The 20,412-nt window shown below is 44.6% G+C and overlaps 1 pseudogene; it reads left to right on the forward strand.

The window, feature by feature from the left end:
* Positions 1-595: 595 nt before the first annotated feature.
* LOC144158030 (uncharacterized) overlaps positions 596-20,412 on the forward strand; it is a 40,294-nt pseudogene continuing 20,477 nt past the window's right edge.

The raw sequence follows: 20,412 nt of genomic DNA on the forward strand, positions 1-20,412 counted from the left end.
TGAGATGCCTTGCATCACCCCAGGGTTCCCCTAGCGGGAAGATGGAGAGAATTTTTTTGTAGTGCAGTCTGAAGCGCGTTTCGCACCTCCTGTTGCGGCAAAAGGATTCGTGGCTGGAATCTCGACACAGGCGCGTCAATCAGTTTTTCTGGCGATGTCATATCCGTGACGGATATGATGTCAATGGGATCTTGGTTGGCCCCGGCATAACGCAATTTCATGACAAAATTTATATTGCACAGTTTAAATAGTTACTTTCAACCTTCTCGCAGATGGCAAGCGCTACCAGCCTCGAAGCATCATAACCAGCTGGCAACATGACGTAAACAATTGGCCAAAAGTTCACAATCCCCAAGTTTTGTACGATCTCCTGACAAACAAAGCAATTGACCTGCGTAAAGTCAATGCATTCAGAAACACGGAACCATACACGTACACGCGAAGTTTTTGGGATGGGTATAAGATCCAGTATCGTATTGATGAGGAGCTAGCCCTATTAAAGGGTATAGCGAAATATGCCTTCACAGGAGCACGTGCTGCATCTCAATCAATTCAAACAGACCATATCGCATGGGTGTGGTAGAGGTGAACTGGACAAGTTTTGAATGATGGTTGCACCTGCATGGCTGGAAGAAGGAAGGTATACAGCCATGTTGTTGCCTTTCTCTAGAAAGTAGATATGGCAGTGAGCAAGCAACTAACTGGGGAGACCAGCCAAATACCCCTTTAAGTGCGTGGAGCCGCGGAACCAAGAAGAATGTCGAAACAGCTGCCGTGGCTGACATAAAACTCAAGAGGAAACAAAGGATAGTAGACGACGACGTTAAAACAAAGAAGATTTAAGCTGTGCCAAAATTCCTGGGAAACGACAGTGGCAGGAAGAGGTTCTTTGAAGATTCCTCATTTCCGAAAATCGCTACGGTAGCTGGGGAGAGGCAGCTTCTTTTATAAAGTTGAATACACTCGCGTTGAGACCAACTTGAATTCACCTTAAATATTTGTTCGTAATATGAGAAATCTGTCTTAAGCGGAAGTTTTTTGCATTGGGCACTTTACAAGAGAGCAGAAATGCTGTTTGTCTTAAACATAGTGTTCGCCTTAACGGGAGTCCACTGCACTTCGAAGCTGCACGCAATGCATGTTTTAATCCTCAGCATGAAGTAAACTCAAACTTCAGTCAACTACCAAACTTGTATGTACGGTGATAACGTAATCACTATTGATAGGGACCCTTTTTTTTGAAAGTGAAAGTTTATTTCATAAACGCAACACAAACATATTGGTATGAAGACGAGGGTCCCAGAGTCAAGAGGCTCAAAGGGGAACCTGGATTATGACTACATACCATATTTGCATGGACGCAGCGTTTGGGAACCAGAGCCCATCGGATCAGTACGCAGTGTAAAATTACAAGGAAAATTAGCCGATCGTATACATACACTCAAAAAGGTAGCCGGACCTAATAAAAGAACTAGTATCAACCAATTCGTTGATAACAAAACTGGAAACAAAGTCACATGAGAACACCAGGAAAATACGCGATAGATAAGAACAAAAAAACAAGGTGTTTACTACAGCAAAAGAATATATCAGAGTTTTTTAAGCAAGTTAGGAACGGGGATGATTTGATAGCCATTGAAAAATTATTCCAAAATGTGACACCTGCCAAACAATTACTTTTCTTTCCGTAATTAGTGTGAACAGTCGGTAATAAGGAATTGTTGTTGCTTGAAAACCTAGCGGTGCTTTTGCCGCGCAATATAGTAACATCGATAAGGTTATATGAAAGTTTGCAATGCAGCAATTTGCAACAAAAAACACCATCTTCCCGTAGGGAACCCTGAGGAGTATGCTAAGCATCATGGGGGTTCCGTGTGGTTCCATTGTGTTGCCGTTATGTTGAGTGATCTGGTGTTTAGTAGCGCCAGAGGAATTCCGCGTCCGGGTTCACACCAGTGGCAAAGGCACGCAAGTACTGTTGTTTTACGGTGAGTAGGCGGTGGTTCTCGAGGCACCGAAACTAGTTCATCATGTTCTTGTCGATGTTCTCGTCTCTGTGGTAGAATCGGTAGTCCCCGTCAGCGTTGGTGAAGTAAAGGTTGTTGAAGTTGGTGCACCAGCTGAGAGCCACGTACACACCTTCCTCATCGCAGCATTGTCTTCTTCTGCTTCTTCAGCGATTCCTCTACGAGAAGATGACGACGGTGGTTGAACGCGAAGCTATCTCCTGATGGATTCATTGATTCGCCAATGCCCAAGGGCATCCTGCCACAATCATCATCAGAGGCGCTGCGGACGGGGCACGGACGCGGGACATCCCCCCAAGCAAGAGATGCTTCGCATCTAAAAACATTTCTAACTTATAGTGAAATAGCGCTTTGATTCATACGATGTTATTCTGACGCAGTAGCTCTGAGGCAGAGGAGTGGCAGAAACTAAATGTTATGATGCGAATACATTGGTTTTAATTATGATGCACAGGTGTAACGTGAGAAGAGTATGTGTTGCCCCATGAGGATGCCGTAATGAAAATGGCTGTGAACGAAAGTAAAATACAAAAATAAAATAAAGCTGTATGAGAAAAAAAGCGGCTACCCCTAATAAAAGCTGGTATCCAGAAAGTCCTTTTGTGCTTGAGATTAGAAAAATTAGAACAAATGTAAGGTGAGGGTCGAGGTGAATACAGAAGAATGTAACATCGTCACAAGTCGGGATTAAATGACGTCCAAGGTTTAATTCCAGAAAGGAAGTGATCGGTTTTTGAGAAGACCGAAAGACCATGCATTTAGTTTTTTTAGGGCTAATCACGAAACAGTTGTCACGGCACCACTTTACAACGGTAATTAGTACTGCATTCAAATATGACGTGCGAAATATTAATGATTTATCAGATTAAGAAATGGTTGTATCATCCGCATACAAAACGCAATGGGAAGAACTAACGCAATCCGGAAGGCCATTATATACAAAATAAAGAGTGAAGGGCCTAGAATTGACCCCTGGGGCACACCTTGGTTAAAAGTTCTAGTCTTAGAAAGAGCGTTAGTCGCATATACAGAGTATTGCCTGTTAAGTAAATAGTTTTTCAAAAATATTAGTGGTGGTCCTGTCATGCCATTAGCTTCCATTTTTTTAAACAAGATGTTAAGAATAATCGTGTCAAACGCCTTTGTAAAGTAAAAAAAACTGAACCCAGAAAATTTCCAGAGTCAATAGTTTTTAAGGAAATCCATTCAGGAAAGTAATGCTAGGTTAGTCGAACATCCAGACCGGAAACCGGAATGACATGGATTCAGTAAATTACATGTATTGAGGTAGCTGTTCAGACGTTTGGCAAATATCTGTTTGATTAGTTTTCTTAGACAAGAAAGAATGGCAATTCGATGGTAATTGGATGTTAACAAGCGACCACCTTTTTTGAAAATAGGTACGACTTTTGCTTTATTCAGAAAACATAAAGAAGTGCCAGACTTAAAGAGAAGATTTATTATGTGACTGAGTGTATTTACGAATAAATTGGAAACTAGCTTCAAATGATGAATAGAAATATTATCTATACCTGGGCTAGTGTTTTTCAGCGTACCAAACGTACAGAGCACTTCTTCTGCTGTAACTGGAAATAAAAAGATTGATTAACTAGCACGGCGCAAACCGAGTTGTGCGTTCAAGGACTGCGGGGTATTATTATAAACAGACGAAAAATAATCGCGAAAGGCATTAGCAATGTGAGTGGGTTCCGTCAAGATTATTTCATTCTGGGTTATTTTGGTGTTAAGGCATTAGGTGTAGCCATGTATTCAATAGATTCCACTGTGTTTGGGGTTGTTTTTGTGCTTACAAAATTCATTTTCATGGTGCCGTTTTTTTACCCGTTTTAAGAGAATGTTCAGGATGCCACATTATTTCTTGTACCACTTAGCTAGATTGGAATGAAAAGGCTGTCTCTTCGTTTTCTTGTACAGGTTATCTTTTTTTTCGTATGCTTACTAACAGCCCTTTAGTCATCCATGGAGTTTCCGGATAAGTGAATGTTTTTTTACATTTACCCGTTCTGGTATTAAATGGAACGGATTTTAAGAATTCATAAGAAAAGTGTTGCAGTGCTTCCTCTGCATCATCTATCGAATTAATGATAGACCAGTCGGTCGCCTCGATAGCTTCTTTAAATCTCTGTGTGAAACACAGAAATAACGCAGGAGTTGCGTACTCTTGTTCCCTGAGCGTCAAAAATAAGCAAAACACGAAAACCATCCGTTATATCTGTTTCAAGAGCAGCTGAAAACGGTTGCGGTGATATGTAAAACAGTGCGTGGTCTATTAGCGTGCGAGGACCATTGCGCACGCATCTTGTAGGCGCATGTATTAGATATTCAAATCCAAATCGAGAAAAGCAGTCTGTGTAGGCAGCGTATAAGTTAATTTCGGTGTCCAGTGAGTTAATGTTTATGTCACCTATTAACAGAACGTCTTTATTTTCAAGTGATAGCTGGCATAAGATGGTATCTAGGTTGAGCAAGAATTCAGTGAAGGAAGATGACGGGGAACGACAAATGCACCCAATGACAATATTGTTACCATGTGGAAGGAATGACAGATCTGTTTCAATCCACACCAATTCACAAGGATTTGTGAAAAACAACAGATCAGGTCTGCGTGTATACGATATATTAGGTGAAATGAAAACTGCTGTGCTTCCATGAATACCCAAAATTTTATCACAATACTCTGTTTGATATGAAAGGAAACTGTACATATTATTGTCGGATTTAGAGAGCCATGCTTCAGATATACATATGAACAAAAAAAGTGGTTGAGCGTACATATAAAACTTTCAATCATGTCGAGGTTTTTCTTAAGGCTTCGTGCATTGAAGTGAATTAGGTAGTTCCTATTGTCAGGAAGACAGAATTTGACTTATACGGGGAACAGCAAAGCCATCGGTTGCAATGTTGGGGCAATTACTCAGAGGGTACAGGACTTTGGGGTATGTGAAAAACCTCAAGTAACGCTTAGTAGCCATGCGAAAAAACTTTGCTGTCCCCCGTTTTGCGAGCCTTGATCCGACAGTTATTCGTCCATAGAAGTGGCCAGGGGCCTTCCTTCTTAAGCGCTAAAGCATTTGTAAACAACTTCTTGTTTTGGAAATGTGAGATTCTCATTGACACAGACAGTGCATCTGTCTTCCCTGAGAGCCCGCTGTTTCTTGTGCACAGCATTGCTTTCCGCGCCTTGCGAAGGAAGTTGCTTTTCACGGGAGCAAAAGCGAACGATTATGTTTTTTTGGTTCTGGTTTTTTAACATTGTGAGGACACGATGTACGACGTCGATTTCAGTAGCCTCCACAGGGCACTGAATAGCGTTCGCCATGCGCTGCAAGATATCATGGCAATCTTCGCCATCCGTCACCGGCACTCACTTAATCTCAGTGTAGTTGAGTCTGGAGTACTTTTCGAGCTCGGCCACCTTTTTTTCAAGGGCTGCGTGGCCTGCCAAAAGCTCGTTGTTGGACGCTATAAGCTCAGCCTGTTGGGCCTTCATTGGGTCGTACTCTTTGCTCTAGAAGCTAACACTCTCAGCGAGTTCAGCCTGTTCACCAAGCCCCGAGTTTTCCAACTTAGTTTTAAACTTCCCGGCAAGTGCACCGATCATCCATTTAAGTTATCTTCGAGCAAAGCCTCCAGCGCCGCAATCTTCTTAGTCAGCTCAGCAGTTTTAGCCATTTCTAGACAGTACATGAAACAGAAGAGCACCAAAACAACTCTGGGCAGCATCAGTTGCGGCTAGGCAGGAAGAAATAGATTGAATATTGACACAACCAACCTGCAAACAGAGCAAACGTGATTCAGGGGAGCTGTCTTGTAGCCGCAAACGCTGCTGCCAAATCAAGCAGGAGTGTCCTTGGAAGTGCATTTCAGAACCCTCTTAGTTGTGACAAGAACCACGGAGGCGCAGCAGGCTGCAGGCAGCGTAGGCTCAAAAGGGGTCTTTTGGGCCAACGCTCAAGCGCACACTTGCGGAGCAGTGGCGCAGGCGCACGTGAAATAAACCACTGAGGAACACGAGGCAGCAGAATCCAGCGATGACGTGTCAGCAACATAGGCTGCAAGCGGAGCAGACGTGAATCAAGGGAGTGGTCTTGTAGTCGCAAATGCTGCTGCCAAAATGAGTACGCACAAAAAGAGCTGCTACTTTAGCATATTTTGAGCTGCGGTATCAACACCTGACATTACAAATGCATTAACTTTGTAGCGAACTGAAGGTAATACTTTGTTTTATTTATCCTGGTGGGTCTTAGGAATCAGTTTTTGTCTGCAAAACAAAACAAAACACTGAAAAACGAGGTCTGGGAGGATCAGTACCTTTAAGCACTCACCCCGACCACTTTGCCTAACTACAACATAATAAATTACTTTTGTGCTTCAATTTCAGGTACGCTTCTACATGCAACACTCGCAGCTCCATTACGCCAGCCAGAACGCCCGAACGCTGCTGAGGTTGCACCGCACAGCTCGCATCAGGATTCCCAAAGCTTGCCTCGTAGCTGCAGGCCTTGTACGACTTTTACATGCAAAACATAGTGCAGTCGAGGTAAGGGGAAACTACTCTGGAAGTATCCACAAGGGACCAAAATCTATTTGTGGCATGTGTCGTGGTGGATTCGTATTACTGCTTCAAACACCAAAAAGGTTCCAAAAAGAACCACGACCCCAGCTATAAAAAGCATTGCAGGCATTACGAACCCAAACTTCCACGGGAAGGCTGCAAAGCGGAATTGTCTGGAACACGAGGAGGTTGCCCGTAGCCAGTTCCAGACCAAATATAGTTTGTCGTTGAAAGACCTGGAACTCACGTAAACAAAAACCCATGGCTACAGCAACACCGGATGGCGTTGTCGAGGGTTATAATGTCATTCTAGATATAAAATGTCCCTTTGTTGAGTACTGCAACGACTTGGTCCACAGTGGACAGTACGACGTCACCATAAAGCTACGCACTGACCAAGAACTCTTCAGATGGTCATTATGGCCAGGTACAGCTGACAATGTTTTCTACAAAGACGGCGATGTGTTTTTTCTATGCAGTCGTTAAAACGCGCTATTTGTTTATACATATTTTATATTTCAGCCTGCATTGACAGTGTTCTGCTACTACTTAAAAGGTTTTACTTCTCCAACATGTTGCCTTAACTGCATGAGCTTTAAATCCAGGGCACAGTCGATCTGGCTGAATGCCAGCAAATAGCTGGAATGTAAATTGCAGATGCTTGCGACGTCTTTCGCGGTGTTTTTGTTGTGGGCATGAAAGAAAATGCAATAAACTTCTGGGTTTTGTTATCTTCTTTCATGTTATCTGTTAGTCGTTGAAGGCATGAAGAAATAAAAAATTGAGAACACAATGACACAACAAGGCTCAAAGGTATTACATTGGTCATGTATCAGCTTCTTACGATTCTGACAAGTTTGATTTTTGGCCACTCTTTTTTCGACAATCAGGAAAGCTTCAATATACACAAGCCAGCACAAACAAGTAGCATCACGTTTGTGGTGTTATTGCCCTTGATGTGGAAAGCTGACTTTTAAGATTCGGTACGTTTTTATCCGGTTTATGGCTCTCTCCACATGTTTCCGGACTAATGCAATCCACCTTGTGCTAGTAACTTCCTTTTCGAAAAGCTGCAGTTTGTCTGAAACATGGGACTTATAATTTCTAAATCAGGTTCTTGGCAATGCTTCCCTATCAAAAAAGTGTAGCAAGCACCACAGCCTTCTAGAAGCACAAAATTAAAAGTGGTCTTCCCGTTATGCATCAGCATAACGTCATCACAACCACAAAATTGTAGCATGTTCTGTGTGCAGCCATGTAAGTGACTGGCAGGTTGTACAGTTTTGTACCAGACTTGCGATCGAATTCCAACATCTTAAGGGAAAACAGAGAACGGACTGCCATATGAGGAGAAGTTTGCAATGTGAATGGCACGCATGCCTACATAGGCTGTGAGGAGCGTAAGAAGACCAATGCTGCGAGAAACAGGCAAGAAGAGATAGAGGAATCCCAAAAGGCTCACTTGGCTGTGGATGCTACTGGAAGCCATGGAAACAGTGGTTGGTTAAGAGCTCAGAGACCAAGCGTAACAGACCATAAAAGTGCGAGAATAAGGTTCAAGAGGCAGGTAAGAGAGGCTGAATTAAGCTATGGCAGTTATCTTTCGTGAATGCAGACACATTGAGCTTGGCTTCTGGCACTTGCAATTATGAGTCGAGGGTAAAGCTTGTGTCGGCCATTATGACATAAACTGTCCCGATGTACTCCTCAACTCCCCAGTGCCTCAGTATGGAGTTGTCTGAGGCCTGGCCTTCAAACAGACGTACATTAAAAAGACATTCGGGGCAATCACAGCAGAAAACTTCACTGTGCAATGGCTTTGTATGTGCTGTACATTTCAGCCCTTGCTGTTTGCTTTTTTGGCCTCTCAAGCAATACCTCCGTGCAAGAAAATCTGCAAGTAGTGTCTCCATGACCACTTTCAATGAATGATTGCGGCATGTTAATTTGAATCCTGGATTTCTGCAGCTACACCACAACGTACTTCATGACATTCTTAAAGCACTTGAGCATACTTAGGGATATATCTCTCACACTTGATGGGCGAAATTTCAAACCTTTTTGCCCGGTGTCTATATAAAAGGCCTAGTCTTTAGGGCACGAGCGTCAAAAGTAGCTGGTCCTCCCCAACCAGCTGGGAGGGCGGCCAATTACTTCTTTTTACACACGCCACTAGAGTTTTGAAGGCATCGACCAAGACTCCAATATAAAACTACATGTAATCTGGGGACACCTTTCCCTTCAAAGAAGCCTTTAGAAAACCCAACATCAAAGGCACAACGTATGTCTGCTCTAGCGTTTTTGCGTCCTCCCATTTTGTTTCATTTTCCTGTGGGGGCACCTGAAAATATTACAAATTATCAATATAAATGGGGAGAAATGGCATATTGAACGAGAGTGCGAAGCTGGGTGAGTCGGTAGGGATCCATAATTAAAACAGCGCAATGAGCAGGACACGAAGAAAGCTGAACGACGAGGGGCGTACCACTGGACTACCACTTTGGATACGTTGAGAACTTTTTGGGCTTGTATGAGTGCCCAGAGGGCAGGACGTCTGAGCAAAACGTTGACCCCATCTGTGGCATTTTCGAGTCGACCTTTCTAGGCTTGATTCTAACAAGGTAACTTCTGGTAACTCAGAGTTTAGTTTGCGGATTTAAAGCTGCACCTTCACGTGAAACACGTTTGTTGGTAGTATTCCCCTGTTCCCAAAAAAGCCTACAGAGATTTTCAACGGATCACGCTAAGGTGGTTGGGTGGGGAATCGCTCAAGCCACCTTGCAGAATGCTTTTGAGAGAAATTGCCGTTACGTTGTCCTAAAGATCTCAAAGCACAAGAATGGTAGCTGAAGGAGGCGGCTTCCCCGAAGGTTTGATCGAGAGCGTTGCAGGAGTCTTACGGAAGGAAATGCATAAAGGTAGGCCCGAGAAGAACCTCAAAAAAGAAAATGAACCAACCATCACCATCCCACACTTACACAGTTTGTCCCACAAGGTAATGGAAATGCAAAAAAAGTCTGGCGTCAAACTGGTTTTTGTAGACCGCAACAAGCTTTCCACGCTCTGTAAAAATTGAACAGCGATGACTGCAGCTTTAACATTGGGGCATTAGGTATACCAGACCCTACACGGCATGCAGCCAATGTGTTGTGTACAACGTCCCGCTGTCCTGCGAAAAGTCGCACACAAGGCAGATATGGCGTTTCATCAATCACCGCCTGTGCAAGCATACAAATTCTTTCAAGACGTTTCAGGGGAATGATCTGAAAACTCGTTGCATTAAACACGGCCGCTTGTAACCATGCCTCGGTTGTGAGCATGTACCCAGTCCAACCCACACGTGAAGTTTCTGAAACGTTCATGGTCTATAAAATGGGGTACTCTTGTGGTAGCATGCAATCAATCACGCCACATACAAAAGAGATAAGCTATTTTGCCGGCGTGACTGGTGGATGACACCACTGTCTCGCAATCTTACTCCATCATGTCCATTTATATTGTTTTTTTACTATGTGCTTCTCTATTGTTTCGTATATTTCATGGTTTTGCTAATAAACCTCAACAAAAAAACAGTGCCTGTCCTTGTCCGTTTCAACTTGTTCTGTATTTTAATCTTTGAAGTGGCAGCAGTGAAATATAAAGCAGGTAATGTAATTCGTAGACCGTTAGAGAAACTTCTGCAAGCAACTTTAACAAGCAACTTTAACAAGCAACTGGAAAGTGCTTCTGTAATAAACAATTTACGCAAACTTTCAATAAAATTTTTTACCCTTTTGCATGATGGCTGTAGGAGCACTAGGTTAACTATAGTACTGATGCTAGGAGTGATTTGAGACGCCTACGCAAAAAAAAATTTTATACTAAAATTACACAGTACTGGGGCCAGCCCACGGAGCAAGAATAAGATAGGTGGGGAAACGGAACGTCCTGGGGCAGCCTGGTAACGCCAAAAGCACTTGGCGAAGGTTACCTTTTCGGCATCTGGTGGTAAACGAAGAAACTGCACGGTCATTCCCACGACCGGGCGCGCGTTCTGCTTGCGGGTGCACAGTACAGCCCGGCTGCGGTATTGCGTCGGCATTTCGCCGGACCGCCGAAACACTGGTCGGCGACTTTGGTTATTTTCTGTTTGGAAAATTGGGGCGATCATAGCGGGAGGGGCTGCGGCGTGGCCTTCCTTTCTCTTTCCCTCCACGTTTTTTTCTTTCAGTACCGTCCATGCCTCTGCGCCTCCTGACGTATGCGCAACAGCTCACCGGCGCTGACTTCCTTTTTTCTCGTTCTTTCGGCGTGCACGGTGGTGCAGTTCGGTGCGTGTGCGAGCAAGCCGGCGTGCGAACAGTTACGCGGGTTGCCTCAACGTCTCCTCGGACTCAAAGTTTCGCTGCATCATAAAATATATTCGAATGCGTTGTAAATGTGGGGCCGCGGAGGTAGGAGCGTCACCAGTCCTGCGCATCTCTGTGGTGCAGCAACACAGGGTGAAACAGTTCGTCGAAATTTTTCGTCTCACCCAAAGATGACAGGAAGGCAAATAAGCTTTGTACACCTGCCCAATATTTTAGCAATATCACGGGAACGTCGGCCATTCGGTAGATCAGCGCCGCATGATGGCGCGATACGGCAAAGTTGGCGCCCTATGCAAAGGCCGCTGCTGCCATCGTCTGCTAGGTTGTTCCATGAGCAGACGGCCGGCCCCGGTTTTTTATTCGCTTCTCACAGTGCCTGACATACTAGAAACTTTCCTTCAGGACAAGGCACGTGGCGGCAACTGAAAATAGCGTAATCAGTTTCGCAGGAGGAACCTCGCAATCAATGTATTGTTCGTTCATATTTTGCTTCCAAATATCTGTCGAAATGGTACTGGCCACTGTTTTGATTATTACAAGGTAACGCAATAAGAAATTGTGAAAATGAATTCCGCTTAATACGTCTGGTAATCTTCCCTTCATGCTTATCTTACAACTGGGCTTTCTTGAGTTGGTTTGCCTGCACGCATGAACCATTTGTATACACCAAATCATGGAAGTGTTCCTTCACGAAATCACCAAATTCCAGCAACTTTAAAACAATACGCCTGCATCAAAAGATAATAGGGCTTTTTCTCGCTGCTAGGATGGTATAAGAACTGTGGCTGCCTTCGTTTTCAGTAGGCATTGCATATTCATTAGAATGTCCAGTCGGGTGCCCCAAGAAACAGGATAAAGCGTTGTGAAAAAGTGGGCTAGGGTTTGTGGCAAAGTGCAAAATAGCTGCCGCCGCTGGGGCTACGCAGTCAGCTGTAAAAAGTACAATCGAGGAATTTCGAGGCGAAAGGCGCATTGGCGACGCAGCAAGACACTAAATGCGCAAAACTACCGAAGACGAGGATCGCGCCATGATTTCTGCCGCCTTTTCAGACCCGTTGACTACCGCAGGACAAATAAGGGACAGTGCCTGTGACGAGGGACATCGAAGTCTGTGACGACGTTGTGCGGCACAGGCTTTGTGAAGCTGGGTTAAGAAGGGAGACTTCTGCCGAAAAACCCCGCTTTCAACAAGTGCTAAAGCGAAACGGCTTGCGTTTCCACAAAGCCATTCTGCCTGGTCAGCAGAAGACTTGCAGAATGTGGTTTTCACCGACGAATGTACGGTGTGCGCTGTGTGGAACCAAGAGTGCAGACTCTATCGTCCGGATGGTACAAAGTTCGTCTACAAACACGAGCCTAATAATGCTCGTGTGTGTATTTTTCAGGGTGTTGTTTTAATCTCCGGGTGTTTGTGTGTTCGTCTTTTGTCCCCGTTGCGAGCTTACTGTTTTTGCTGTTTCTTCATTTTTTACTGATTTAATTATTAACCTCAATCACTGCTGATTCTTTTTATTTCAGAAGTACGAGCCAGCCTACGTCCAGCCCGTCAGAGCTGGCGGGAGAAAATCGGTGAATATTTCGGTCCTCATTAGTAAAGACGGGCTGGGACCACGACACAGGATTGAAGACAGATTTCGCTCAGCATCATATCTTGACATCATAGACACCAGCTCCTTCCTCATTTGGTGTATGGACCGTTTCCGGACGGATGTTTCATTATGCAGCATGACCTCTCCCCCGTGCACACAGCATCTGCGGCGAAAACTCATCTTCAAGATTTCGGCGTGATGAGCCTGAAATGGCCGCACCAAGGCGCAGGCTTGGGCATTATTGAGGCATTGTGAAAACAAACCTTTCAAAAATTAGTTTGCAGCACACGATTTGGGATGAGTTTTGGTTAAACATCCAAGCCGAGTGGGAGACAATGAAGATGGACTCGGATGTTGTAGCGACCCTACATGGGCCCCGTCGCGTGGCTGCTGCGGTGGAGTCTGGGAATTCAGTTATTATTAATTTGGATGACGAGAGCGTTAACCTTGACAGAGGTCCGTCTAGGTGCTTATTTTGCAATTTTCTTTGAAAGGGATTTAAAGATAAAGATTAAGTTTCTTTGCCAGTTTATACATTTATTACGTGAAAAGGGCTGACGGAAAAAAGCTGCCCAAGCAGCTTGACGGACCCACCAGGCCCAATTTTTGTAAATGAACCCCGCAATAAACTGAAAGTGCTCGTCCAAGTTGCATTTTTTCTTTGGGCATTTCACATTAAAAACGCGTCAGCGTAAACACATTGAGAAACCACGTTCCAGATCCCATAGCTTTGTTACGGAAATGGCAGCTTTCTGGTGCTCATAGTTTTGACTTCGTCAACCATACCTGAGAAACGCTACAAGGAACCCGCAAAAAATGAGATTTTAAGTTTAAGGTTTTAGAAGTTTGTCCATTTATTTAATGTAAAAATAAAATATATATACACAGTGTACTCATGGACCCAAAAATGTCGTTAAAGGGTCCCTGGAATGCTCACGCAGCTGTTATCAGTCACTTTCAATTGCCCTTTTCGCACCGTCAAAGGTGGGTTGGAGGGAAGTGTGATAAGCAAATAACAAAATCGCGGGCGGCTGTCTACTCTTAGAACAGCCTAGCAGACGAGGGCAGCAGCGGCCTTTGCTTAGTGGGTATGCGGCTACGCTCGCGGAGTTTGCCGTATCGCTCCATCATACGGCGCTGATCGACCGAGTGGTCGACGCTCCCGTGGTATTGGTAAAAATTGGGCGGGTGTACAAGTTATAGGGAATTTTAAAAAGCCCACCGACCGCGCTCCTCTCTTTACGAATACTTCACGCATGCAACGTGAAGTTCGACATGTCGGATGCCTTGGAGTAAAAACTAATGTGCAAATATATCCCAGCTATTGCCGGTGCGCAAAGGTTTAACAAAAGTGAACGCGCTTTCGCCGTGCATACTCTCGCTCTTACAGCGAATTTGTGGCGGCATTTTCGTTTTAATAACTGCTGTATTAACTGCTTAAACCACGACTCACATTTCTTATCAATGTATTTTTTTGTTTCGTACAGCATGTTTCATGCTTCGTTAAGGCCCAAGTCGAGGACAGCTTGATACTTCATTGGATGTTTCCTCTGGTGACTCTCCTCAACGCCTCCGAACTCATCACGGCTTATATGCTCATAAAGAAGGCAAGCTCAACCGTACGCACATCTTGCCGTTCACTGCGTACCTGCTACTACGGTAATCGGTGGCGAGGAGTTTCTGCGCCCTAAGCAATTGTTCCTGCGTTATCTTGCTCCAGAACGTCGGAGAAACGTCTGCCAAGCGTTGTATCAGGGCTCTGAAAAATTTAGCGCAATACCGCGGTGTTCTGCTAGTCGATTTGCACAGGGAGTCGTGGCAGGCCAACCCGAAATGCATGCCTAGTCTGCAGCCGTAATTGCAATCATTACGCTCATTGCGCAAAGTAGCATTGCCGGCTTTGCTGTTCCATCTAACCTGCGCGCCCGCTCCTGGTCATCTTATCGTGAATCGGTTTGCGGTTGCATAGTTTTAAAGTTAGAACCATCGTGCCGCATCAGATAGGATGAGGTAAAAGGCGCCACCCAGACACCCAGAGGTAAAAGGCGCCACCCAGAGGGTAGCTTGTGACAATCTAGCCGATATCTGCAAGTAATCAACTCAGTACATGGGTCTTACAATAGAGGAACGCTTTTTTTCTGCGGGTCTTCACCACCCCCGCCACCCTCCCCGCAGTAAGCAGACTGTTCACGCACCATTAAAAATACGGGTGCGTTCGATTTGTATTGTGCCACCATAGGACGTGGTGGCGCAATATGTTTGTACATAGGTGGAATCAAGCAATGAGTGGTCAATAATACGAAAATTCTGTTGCAACAGTTTTTTCTCGCTGCATGTTATTGGTGTGAACATGGTTTCACGAAAGTATATGCAGTTTAATCGTTGAAGCAACCATTTCTCTCAGAGCTTGCGTAAGTTGGCCTAAAGGCAGGTCTTGAAGAATACCTGTGCTCGCTTTTTTTAAATTTGTGTTCCCGATTATTGGGTCTCTGAACTGAAACAAAGTTTTTGATCGTTTAAGGAACCTCCCTGTCTCGAGGCATGCCCAAGAAATAATTATACATTGAGCGGAACTTCCAAGTGGTTTTCTTCTCACGCCGAGGCGTGCGCTAGAAAAAAAATCTGTGTAGTGACTAGAGCTTCCAACGTTTTTATTTCGTAATAAATTATTGTGTACCTAATTGTGTATGTAGCACGCTTTTTTTCTTTTGTGCATTACCGTAAGCCTAAAGTTGCATGTGTATATTTTGGCTTAGAGTGAAATAGTGTGTACATAAAATGTATATGCAATAAATGAGTTTAGTCATATTTTTTCACGGTTTCGAATCAAAGTCATCCTCGAATGAGCTTTGCATAAAAGAAAAGCAAAACAAATGTTTGTGTAGCGCTCCAATTATTATTGCGACAAAGACAATTCTACACCAGCAAACACAGTGCTACCTGCATGTTTTATTCGTTCAAATAATGAACATGTTGCTGCACACACATAGCAAACGACAGGCGACGTCCATTCCGAGGCACGTAGGTTGCGTTGCCGGCGCGTGGTGGCCCGTCCCGGGTGCCACAGAAAAATGACGCAAGCAGCGCCCATGACGTGGGTAACCTCCTTTTTCCCCTCCCCCCCGTTGCCATGACGATTAATACGACGTTTTTCAGACGTCACGTGCCACTAGGGGAAGGTTTGGCACTGTTGGCAAGAATTACGCAGGACCACGGTGGATTCTACAGAGGCTGCCCCTTGGCCGAAACATTCGGCTGCCGAAGTGAGAGTGTGCGCTCTCCTGTGCTTCAGTGGGTTGAAGGCGGTCTTCGCGGTTATTTAATTTTTGGTCTTTAAACAGGCCAAATGCCTAAACGAGAGAATGAATGGTGCTTTTCATTTTAGGGAGTGAGAAATCTTGCCCGAGTAGCAAACCCCAAAAAACAAACTGCTACATGCAAAAAATCGTGAAAGCAATGACCGTGTAACACCCTGCATCGGCAACAACCACATAATTCACGATGTTATACTTTTAGTCATTGTGACAGTAGAAATGTAGATTATTGGTGGACGGGGAAAAAGTTAAAATTAGGGAAAGCGGAGCAGCGGTAATCACGCATTCTTGGACAGCTATCAGAACTTTTGTATAACCCAGGCGGCACAGAAAACGTGGCCAACCTTCGGCCCCCTGTTTGGCGGATCCTTGGCCTGTTTGGCCATTGGCAAAGTTCGGACTGCCAGAGAACTTATGCTCTGTGGCATGCATTTGGTCACGGACTACTTGTCTGTTTGGCCAGCTGAGGTCGTAACACCAAGGGCAAGCGCCTGGCCATGGCGAAACTTTCTTCTTTGGTCACCATACATCTGATGACGAACGGCGAGCTTCCGGCCACTGATTTTTCGTTTCCTTTTTGGCCCGCTGAGGTCGGAAGACAAACTGCAAGCGTGTGGCCACGGACACTTCGTTGTCTGTATGGCCATCCAAGGTCCGTAGACGAATGGCAAGCGTTTGCCCACTGAGTGTAATTTGTCTCTTTGGCCTACATATGTCTCATGAAGAACAAAAACGTCTCGTCACGGAGTAATCGCTTCTCATTTGGCCAGCGGAAGCCGGAACCCGAATGGCAAGCGCCTGGCAAAGAATTTAACCTTTTATGTTTGGCCACCAGAGGTCCGAAGACGAACCACAAGCATCTGGCCGCGGATTACTCGTTTTCTCTGCGGCCAAAATTGTAGAAATTATCTCTGGACAGAAAATTGTGCGCATGCGTGACGACGTAGCTCTAGAAGTAGGGGTGGTGGTGGGCGTGAAACACAATGGTGCGGAAGAACGAGCCGTTTTTCCGCGTGTACTCGGTGGCATGCAGCAGCTTATGTAGCTTTGAAAGCGCCTGGCCATTGCAGTGACCTCTACCACGAACCTCCCTTTCTGTGAGCCAGCTAACGAAAGCCATTATAGCAAAAATATCCTTGCTTTGGTTAATAAACTCTTCGAGAAAAGGCAGGCCTGACTACAGACATCAGATTTGTTTTAACAGAAATTTTAGTTTTTCAGGCATGCTAACTTAAACTTCAAACATTGTTTTGCGCGCCGAAGACCAATACACAACAAGGCACACATCAATACTACATTACATCATACGAGGATATTAAGCGAGCGCCGCAAAGGCGACGTAAGGGCAATATTTTTGTTGCAAAAACGAACAAGAAAGGCCGTCGTTGCAATAGATCTAACTCGAATCATGTTGTGTTCGAAAGCACCACGCCACTCTGGTGACTTTAGGGGGATACCAATGAATAAAACTAAAAACAGGCAATGAGCATGTATTCAAGTCATTTATTCTTCATTTTTCCGGCCTAGCATGCATGTGCGTAGGCTCCACGCATAAAGCTCAGTGCACATGATTTACGTGGCACCACTACTTCACATCCACCTTTCATTTGAGATATGCGCTGTGTAAATACATAATATTATATTTGGGTCGTAATAGCAACATACCCATTAGCCCTGCCATGCGTGAAGGCATACTTTGCTGTGCCACAATGTCTTGCTACTCATCTGCTTCGCTGAAAACATTGTTGCGTCATTGGTGATCGGAATATTTTTGACGCTTCATTTCGGTTATATATCATATAGAAACAGTATCTGAAAAAAAAGAACCCTTCGACGATTCGAAATATGCATTTCACGATACCTGCACGCCATGCTAACGTTTTACACTTCAACATATATTTTATAAAACGCGAATCCTGGTGACACGAAATGAGTTATTCATCAAAAATGTTTGGAACCACTGAAGTTGCAAAGCCCTACATTCAAGAACTTTCCTGAAATGCACAGAGGATAATATAAGCATTGCGAGGGTTCGCGCAGGTTGTTGAAACCAAGCTATACATACGACGATTGTAAATACCCTTATAGCACAAAATTACGCGCGCCAAGCACCAAAAGAACTCCCGCGTGTGTATACACGCACGGGAAGGGGGCCAAATAAATTATTGCGATGCGTACGCATCCATGATATGCAGTAGGCTTGTTGTATTACTGCTTTTCAAGAACCTGGAAGGGGCAGTAATCGCTACTGCGAACATGGGGTACGCCACTGATGGCCAACAGAGACAAGCATTACTTTAAATTCGGTTGATTTGCTTCGAGAGTAGCTTACATGCACTGTTAAATTTGTTTACACGTGCATAAAATAATCTATAGGTAATACTAACAAACATCAGACGAGCTTTTGAGCACCGAAGGTGCACGCATAGGCTATGCTGTGTGCCTCAGATCACATTAGGATATATAAATGGCACGAGGAATAGCGACATGAAGAATTGTTCTTTCCTGTCAAAAACACCCGCAATGTAATGACTATAGTTCGCTATTCTGTTTTGCAGGACCACGGCAATTTCTGCCCACAGTACGCGTAACGCCACTGAATAAAAATTTTACCATCTCTTAATAAAGAAGGTTGAAAGAAGCGCGAAAGCTTTCTAATATCAAAACTGCATTAAACCTTCGCCTCAAGTGCGCCCAATCGATAACCAAATCTTGGAAGACGGTAATTTTAAACGGCGAAGGAACCCATGCGGCTATTTTTTGCGCAGTAATTAAACGTATCTATGAACAATCTAAATGTATAAAGACACGTGGTTTATGAGATAAGGTATACGGTCTACTCCTTTTCCATCATCCGTGCGTATATTATCTTATCTACAGAGCAGTTTATTTTTCGCGACTTTCGAGTAACTGTTTTGACGCAACGGAAGCCCAGTTTCACACACGCACCGTGGGTAGAGAAATCCTATTAGACTTTTTTGGTCGACCAACTGGTCTACGGCAAATGCATTTCTTTTGACAGAAGATCGTCGGTCCTACTAAAAAAGCTTTCGCTTTCAAAATAGAAGAGTGATCACACTATTTCCAGATCAATGTTCACGTTTCATATCAAGCTTTCGTACGGCTACAAGCACACGAGCCACCGATGCAGATTAAGCCTCCGTTGACTGATGCGCTGTGTAAATGCGTAAACTTGCTATGGGATAAAAAATATTTATTTGGGGTGCTGTGGGTGAACTGGCGTAACATATCGTCGCCAGCTCCTGCTTCGAGGTGGTATTTAACAGGCGCACTCATCCACCTCACAATTCTCAAGTAGAGCAGCGGCCCAGCAGGGTTGCCTAATTGGCGAACACAAGCCGGTGTGTGTCGGTTTTTACCGTCTTCCCTTGGATATCGTTCCCTGTCCCATGCACAATGGGTTTCTTACGTGCTAAAAATACGACCTTCAAAGCATGACAAAAACTAAAACATGGCAGCATCTTCACTCCATAGATGATGGCGAGGGTGCGGAGTACAGAGACTCGAAATGACATCCAAGTTGCACCCTGAGTGACATCCTATTTGCGCCCCGGCTGTCATTCAATTTGAGCCGTGAGTTGCACCTCGATTAGTTCCTAAATAAAACAGCGACTGCCGGATCAAATCAAATTTCGCTTGATTTTCGCTTGATGTAGGTGTGCGCACGGATGGACGCGGATGGACATTGGGAGGTCCTAAGGTACTCCGCACCGTTACAGGCGAGGGAGTAAGCCGTTTGACTCTCGGGAATACTAACTCACGGTCGAAGCCGAATAAATAAGACGACTGTCACTAACTCTGTCTGGTCTAGGAGACACAGGCTCTAATCCTGCCAGTGCCTGTGTCATTTTTGGTGATTGTAAATGCTATGCGCATGGACAAGGAGGGACATTGTCCGGTCCTAAGGTTCTGCGCACCTAAAAGCTGGCTCGTACAGTTTGTATAATTTTCTCCCTAGCAGCATGGACGCGACATCACACGTCGTACGGGCGTCGGGGTAGTTCGGTGGCCACGTGCGCATACGCATGTAGTGGGGGAGACGCGCAAGCCGCTGCGTCGGCGTGCGTTCCCGTACACGTTTGTATTAACCATGACATTCTGTTGAAGGCATTTATGAGCAGTCATTTTCGATTGTTTAACTACAGTTATTAGGGCCCTAGCTTTAACAAAAAATAAATAAATTGGCAGCCTTCGTTCATCGCTACGTATGTTTAAGGGCAAATATTGCAATGCTGCGAAATGTATTTCAAGTCATTACCGTCACATCTGAACCAAGTAAGATAGGATGATAAACGAAGACGCAACTCGCACAACGTCTTTACTTGCTACGTGATTTAATCCTGATGTTATGTACCGACTGCAGAAAGTGCAAGCATAACAAATTTCTGCGCTGCTTTGATATGGCGGTTACCGTCGAACGTCACTAGTCTGTTAAAAGGCAAGGTACTCCGGCACCGTTTGTTTACCCTGTAAAATAATGATGATCAAGCCCTCGAGCAACAAAAAAATGTAAGGTCTTTTCAAGATTCAAACCAT

This window comes from Haemaphysalis longicornis, unplaced genomic scaffold, assembly GCF_048455015.1.
Source record: "Haemaphysalis longicornis isolate Haplotype H1 unplaced genomic scaffold, Haemaphysalis longicornis Haplotype H1 scaffold_10, whole genome shotgun sequence".
In the NCBI taxonomy this organism is placed as follows: domain Eukaryota; kingdom Metazoa; phylum Arthropoda; class Arachnida; order Ixodida; family Ixodidae; genus Haemaphysalis; species Haemaphysalis longicornis.